The sequence below is a fragment of the Theobroma cacao genome, chromosome 6, assembly GCF_000208745.1.
Source record: "Theobroma cacao cultivar B97-61/B2 chromosome 6, Criollo_cocoa_genome_V2, whole genome shotgun sequence".
NCBI lineage: Eukaryota > Viridiplantae > Streptophyta > Magnoliopsida > Malvales > Malvaceae > Theobroma > Theobroma cacao.
This window is the reverse complement of record NC_030855.1, coordinates 14,833,015-14,840,609: the sequence shown is the minus strand read 5'-3', so window position 1 is coordinate 14,840,609 and position 7,595 is coordinate 14,833,015. Positions and strand designations below refer to the sequence as shown.

General features: G+C 33.0%; 1 long non-coding RNA gene across 1 annotated transcript in view; it reads right to left on the bottom strand.

Moving 5' to 3' along the window:
* LOC108662478 overlaps nucleotides 2,375–7,595 on the bottom strand; it is a 16,226-nt gene continuing 11,005 nt past the window's right edge. Inside the window, exon 3 of the long non-coding RNA XR_001928342.1 lies at nucleotides 2,375–3,685. This is a non-coding gene — a long non-coding RNA (uncharacterized LOC108662478). The remainder of the gene's footprint in view (nucleotides 3,686–7,595) is intronic.

The following is a 7,595-nucleotide window of genomic DNA, read 5'->3' as shown; positions in this document are numbered from 1 at the left end:
TGAAAACTACCTTAAATTGTACCTAAGACTCAAGGATTTAGTTATTTTAGTACCCAAATGTGGCAAGATAACTCTATACAATCCAGTTAGCACAACCAAAAACTTAATATTTTCCTTGTCCTCAAGCAAAACCTAAAATAAAAGGAAATAGCATAAGTAAAGTAAACATCTAACTTGAAATAGGTTGCACCAAGTCAATGATCACCTTTAAATTCCTCATAAGTTATCTCATTTTCTCAACTCGAAGAAAAACATAAATATTATTCAAGTTCACATTTCAACTCAAATGCAAGCTTACTCTTAAATGGATACTTGTGTGTGTGTGTGCAATCTCTAGCAATGAGCATCATGCCATCTTGATAAATTATGCTTATGCAAAATTAAAATTAGTCTAGAGTTTCATATGTTTGCTTTTCATCTCTCTCTCAACTAATGTTGACTAACAGTTAATCAAAGATCCTTAAGACTTTATTAAACTTGCAACATATGGCTAGAGTCAAGTTAAGATAGGGGATAATATGTGGCTCAAATCACCCTAAGCGCATAATCATTCTAGGACGTATATAAAGCTTTATTTTTCACTTCTCGAAGTAATACTCTTTTCTTTTCTTCAACCTTTGGATTCACCAAACACCTTACTCTTTTTTTTATTTTTTTCTTTTTTTAATTCACAATTTAACATTCCCAAACTTGTTTCTTTTTATGGCAGGTAGTAGGGTGACTACTAACATAAATATTTGAATTTTTACAACTCACCTTTTCTACCTTTTTCATCACTTAGCTCAATACCCTTCCTAAAATGATCTACATATTTAAGAGTGATGGGTGCAAAACTAGAAAATTATTTAAAGCTAAGCTTATTTAATTATGTGTTTAACAAAGAAAAGGAAAAAAATAGGCTCACAAGGGTATTTTAGGGATAAATATATAGCAAGGTAAGTTCGAAAGGCTCAATCGGTCAAAAGATGGCCTAAGTCATTTCTTTAACAAAACATAGCCTAGGATTTTGCCTCAAGAGAAACTCAAACAAATTCTAGAACTCAAGACATTATTCAAATATTCATATTCACATAAATCTTCTTTAAATGTACACAATAATTCAAAGCGAGAAATATAGTGCTCAAATTATGGAAAATCTCATCCTACAATGATACTTAACATAAAAGTTCAACATAATACTCAAATAATATTCCAATTTACTAAGAGCATAAGATACAAGATAACTAATTTTCATCATTGGATAGGTGAATCAAAGAAATTGGTGTAACTTTTTATAGCTCAAGTTTTCAAAGCATGCAAAAAATTAAATGATAAACAAACTAAATAAACTCAAAATCTAAAAAAATAAATGCAAAAGATTCAACCAAAGATTAAAAATTTAAAAGTCCACAACCCCAACTTAAAACTAACATTGTCCTTAATGTTACCAAAATAGATAAAGCAAAGAAACAGAATACTCCCTTGGCATTTTAGAAAGACTGAATTAAAAGCTCTATTCCTCTTCCTTTTCTTCATCATTATATCTAAAGCTGGAGGGAGGATAAAAAGAATAAAGAGAAATTAATGGTGAATTATAAATAATAAAAAATAAAAAAACTTTAAAGAAAAAACGAAGAGTTTCGAAAGCTTGGGTTGCCTCTCAAGAAATGCTTCTTTATAATCATTAACTTGACTATGGCACCACTTTTTGCACTTCTTCACCCATGAAATAAGGCTTGAGGCTTAGCCCATTAACCATGAATGTTCCAGTAGCCTCACTATCAATCTCTATTATACCATAAGGACAAACCTTTCCTACCTTAAAAGGAATCAACCATCTTGATTTGTGTTTGCATGGAAAAGGCTTGAAGTGTGAATTAGAAAATAACATTACTTGTTATCTAACTTTAAAACTTATTGTTGTAGGATATTCCTTGTCAAAATCCTTTTTAGCCATCCCATCAGCTGAATCTGTTTTATAACAACTTCTTGTAAATGAAGGATACTTAGTGTATTGAATACATTAAACTCGACTACCTCCTCTCCAACTTTGAAAGTCATCTAGTCATTATTCACATCGATGATTGCTCTTGCTATTGCCAAGATGGTCATCCCAAATTAGAGGAATTTCAACATCTTCCCCCATCTCAAGCACAATAAAGTCCGTCAGAGTGTACGACTTCTCAATTTTAACCAAAACATCCTTCATAACTCCAATTGATTATTTTGTCTACTAATTGCCAAGTACCTTTAGTAGGTTGTATCTCTTTAAGTCCAAGTTTCTTTGCAATAAACAAAGGCATAATTAAAACACTAGCACCTAAATCACACAAAGCTTTAGAAAATTTAATAGTACCAATAGTACAAGGGATAGAAAAACTTCGTGGATCCTTAAGCTTTAGTGGAAGCTTATTTTGAATTATAACACTACACTATTTAATAAGTGCAACTATCTCAAAATCTTCAAATTTCCATTTATTAGTTAGGATGTCTCTAAAGAACTTGAGATATCTTGGCATCAATACCAAAGCTTCAATAAAAAGGATATTAATCTGGAGCTTTTTGAATACCTCAAGAAACTTTTGAAACTGCTTGTCAAGTTTTTGCTTATAAAGTCAATGAGGAAATGGTGGTGGTGGGGTGGACTTAGCCTTTTTTCCTTGAGCTTGTGCATCAAAATTCTCAACCACCGTTCCCTTGGCAATAGACTTACCTGGTGAATATGTTTGCTTGCTTCTGCCTTTTACCTCTTTGCTATTCCTAAGGGTGATTGCATTACAATGCTCCTTACCTTCTCTTTTAGGATTAGATTCAGTGTCACTTGATAAAGTTTCTTGAGGCCTATTATTGATGGCATTAGCAAGCTGACCAACTTATGTCTCAAAGTTTCTTAATGAAGCTGCGTAACTATGAATGAGAACATCAGCCTTAGCCATATACTGCATAAGCAACTTTTCTATAGATGGTTTCTTTTCTTGCATAGGAGTCTTGCTTGAGGTGGAAATTTGAGAAAGAAATCAAGCCTTAGAGTTGATGAAGACCCTTGTTTATAACTCCAAGAAAAGTTAGGATGATTCCTCAACTTGGGATCATAGGTGTTGGAATATGGGCTGTTTTATTGCTGATTCGTAATGAACCAAACTGACTCAGAACTCATTAGACAATGATCACTATAGTGCCCATGTCGAAAATAATTGCAAGTAATAAATGGTGTTTAAATAAAATGAACTCTAAAGGAATCAAATTTCTGGGTTAGAATAGCAACTTGAGTAGTCAATGCAATGATAGCATCCAACTCATGCGTTACAGTTACCCTTCTATGCATTGATCTCTCTGATGGCCATTAATAGTTGTTTGATGTCATTTATTCCAACAGATCATAAGCCCCATCAACAAACTTTGCCATAAAAGCTCCTCTAGCAGTGGTGTCAATACTAGTTTAAATATGACCATTCAAACCATTGTAAAATGTCTATCCTTGAAGCCACTTAGGTAGACCATGATGAGGGCAACACCGAAGCAAATCCCTGTATCTTTCCCAGGCCTCATACAACTCAGAATCAAGTTGCATGACTGATGTGATATCATTCCTTAATTTCACTCTCTTGGCCAAAGGAAAGAATTTAGCTAAGAACTTTTGAGCAAAATCATCCCAAGTAGTAATGGAGCTTGTAGGAATTGAGTTCAACCAAATCTTTTCCTTGTCCTGCAATGAGAAAGGGAAGAGTCTTAGGCTAATAGCATCTTCGGTAACTCCATTATGCTTGAAAGTATCATAGATCTCTAGAAATTTTGAGATATGAGCATTAGAATTGTTATTAGGTAAAACCCAAATTGGATTGAAGTTTGGATCATTTAGAGGTTTATTGGTTTTATCTTAAAGTTGTTAGCTCAAATAGCTAGCCTTCAAATGCTTGAGTGAAGACTTTACACCAACGGAATGATATAATCTCTCAAAGATCGATGATTTTCCATTACTTGCCCTTGAATTTGCCGTTCTTTTTTATTATTAGCCATTGTTTTTGCATGATTAAAGTCTTACTAATTTTGCCTCCATAGTTTTCAAAAAGTCTTCTCAATTTTTAGATCACAAAGGACAATTTCCAAGCTCTTTACTCTTCTTATAAAATGACTAAAAAGTACATGAAAATAAAGAAAAACAAAGCTTGAAGTAAGGCTAGTTTGTTTGGTATCAATATTAGCAAAAAGTAGGAAATTCCTAGCAATGGTGCCAAAAACTTGTTGCCAATTTTATACACAGAAGTATATGTATCAATCAAGTAATATAAAGGTAAGAAGGTATCGTATCCCACAAGGAATTATGCCTACACTCTTGCTAAGTACTAAAATTATGGAGCCCTAGTCTTATCCAAACAAACAAAATTTTGAAAATTAATTAAAGAAAAAATTTAATGAATAATGCTAAAATAAAGAATAAAGACTAAAAATTACAAAAAAAGTAGTTGATTGAAAGCCTAGGGTCATGGTATTTCTCAACAGTTCATTTAGAACTAATCTCTTTTTTTATACTTAAATTAATAGGTTAAATTGCTAGCCTAAAGTCCAAATTTATCTACAAGTTTCTGTCGAGATTCTTATACAAATACCTCTTATATATATGTTTATGTGAATCAATCAAAAAAGGTTCATTAAGTTCATGCACTAAATTTGGCTACATATGGTACTTATGTATATTTCTATCCTAAACACTAATCAAATCACTTAGTCTCTAAATGAAATGAGCACATTTTATTCAAATCCTGGTCTATTCTAAACTCCATTCATCAAGTTGCATTTAGAGACCCGAATCAATCTAATTATTGATCAATCAATTAGAAGCAATAAGTGTAGATTTAAAATAAACAAGTTAATACCCATAAATAATAAGTAAAAGAGAGAAACAATATCTAAATCACATGTTGAGATCAACCACAATCCTAGAAAGAGCAATCTAGTTCATAGTTTCTACAACAAACATCAACATCAAAATCTTAAGAAAATAAACTTTTTTTAATACCAAAGAAAGAGCGAGAAAGAAAAATCTAGTGAGAGAAACAAGTTTCAATTACTTTTAAAGCTCGATCTTCCTCGATTTCTTTTCTTTTTTTGTTTTGTAAAGGGTCTCCTTTACTCCATAAAGTTGTTCTACAGAACCCTTTTTTAGCCTCTTAAAAGGTTTTATTTATACCCCTCTCAAAAGCCCTAAAATAAAAAATCAGAAAATGTAGAATTTAAAGTCCATGTGTTGGTGCCGAGGTTTTGGGTGGCTAACACCATGGTGCCTTGCCTGCTGGACATTGTGTGGGGAGTGAGGGCATCTTAACGCCACGGCCAAGGTTGGCTAGCACCATGGCTCCCTGCTATTTGGTACTGACCCAACTACAGACCCTTCTCTTGAAACATGATTTGCTCTTATTTAAAGGCTAATCTGGGCAACATGGTAGACAAGAAAGTTGTGCATCGGTCTCTTATCTTTTTCATTGGAAAAAATTAAGTTGATTGGACTTTTGTAGTGAGAGTTATGTTTGAAATACCACAATATGTTTAGGAGATGCTCTTGGCTATAATTGCACATTTTTTCTCCACTTAACCCTTTTCTTTTGAGGACCTCCAAGACATAGGAACTAAATCAGTCATAGGCATTTTTAACATACAAATGAACTAAAATAACTTGAATTAACTTGACTTAACATGCTTTAAACTAATTAAAGAAAAGCAATGAAAAGTACCTAAAAATGTACCTGAAACTCAAGGATTTATCTATTTTAATATCAAAATTTGGCAAGCTAACTCTATATAAAAGAGTTATCAACAACCTCTGAGAATATCCGAATATAACAACCTAGTTACAAACTCGAAACTTGGACTAGTAGAGTTGACATAGAAAACAAAATGCTACTAGATGCTGTGATACCTATCGAGTAATTACCAGTTACTCATTCCTTAAGTAAAGGTCCCAAAATGCTACTAATATGCATATCAATTAATTGGAATAAATCTTGCAGACTCAGTGAGTAAGTGAGAATGGGAAGCAAGTATAATATGTAGAACTTTATAATATACTAAGCTTGAAAATATAGCTCAACTCGAGCTAATGACATGGATGCATTTTAAACCTTTACATGCATCAAATCATGTGGTAAATCAATGTATGTCACATGCTTAAAACACTTAAGAAAATCTGAAGTGAAAGCTTGTCTGAAAACTACTTAAAAGATTTTACCTTCCCCAAATCAGAGGCTTAACGTCGATTTCTAAAAACCAAGGCTCAATCCTTGTCCAATAGAAACCTTGCTATTTTTGTCTAAGTGTGGCAGGATCAACCATGAAAGGGGGCCAATCCTCCATTTTCTAGAATCCAATATTAAGGCAATTCATGCCAAAATAGATGCCAAAACCTTGCTCATGCAAGCATACTAGAAATGCCCTCGTTTTCAAAGCATGACAAGCTTTCAATTTAAAACCACAAGCTCATTAAATAAAGCCATGGCCTGTAAAAAAATGGCAATCAAATTATGTAGGGCATATAAGTGAAACACAATTTAAATCAATGTACATGCCAAATGCAATGTCAAACTCAATATACTCAAACCACACGCCATGTTAAAAACTAGGTTTCTATAAACCAATTAATGTGCTAGGCATTTGCATCGTAAAAGTTAGGCTTCAAATCACTAGCCTCGAGAAGGACTAAACAGAACATATTGTGGGCCTTATCCCACCCCAATAAGAATACCTTAACTACTATTAAATCCTCATGTGTTGTGTCATAGCCCCAAACGAAGTAAATGTAAGAAGAAATTTTATATCGTAGGAATGCCTCAACTACCATTAACTTGATACGAATTTCCTGTTTACCGTAAATAGAAACAGACTGATAAAAATCCCTTAACTATCATAAACAGAAATAGACTTGTAAGAAACCCTCAACTACTGTAAACACTCTCATACGGTGTCATAGCCACCATTGGAGTAATCCCTTTGCTAGCTAGAGTTAAAAACTTTGTGCATAAAGGTTAGATTATTGCCATAACAACCGAACCTAACATGAGATAATCTGACTTAAAAACTTAGCCATTAAGTCAGGGGGTTTCTAAACTTATAGAAAATCAAAGCCAAAAACTTAAAACATTAGATATCCAAATCCAGAAATAATTTCAAAGCATACAATATCATTTCAAAGCATGCCATGATTTATAATAAGCAGTATGCTTCTAGCATATAAAACCAAATGCTATGCAAAAAGTCAAGCTCAATAAACTCATGCCAAATATGATGAATGGCAAGCATAATGAACCATTCAGTCCAAGTGTAACAAAACCTTAAAACCTGTCAAGCCTAACCTTATAAAATACTTTCCATGTCATTCACATGATTGACAATATGCTTGCATACTTGGAAAACCCCGAAAGAAAAATCGTTAAAAGACGACAATGTACAAAATGGTACAATTAAGTTAATTTAAGCCTCGACTAGATCAAATAGAGAAATTTTAAAATGAAATTAAGAATATTAAAGTCCCAAAATGGTTTAATATGGTGATTTGGAGTTCGAGGATCAATTTGGAGTCAAACCCGAATTTTCACTATCTATGGGCAAAATGGTCATTTACCACC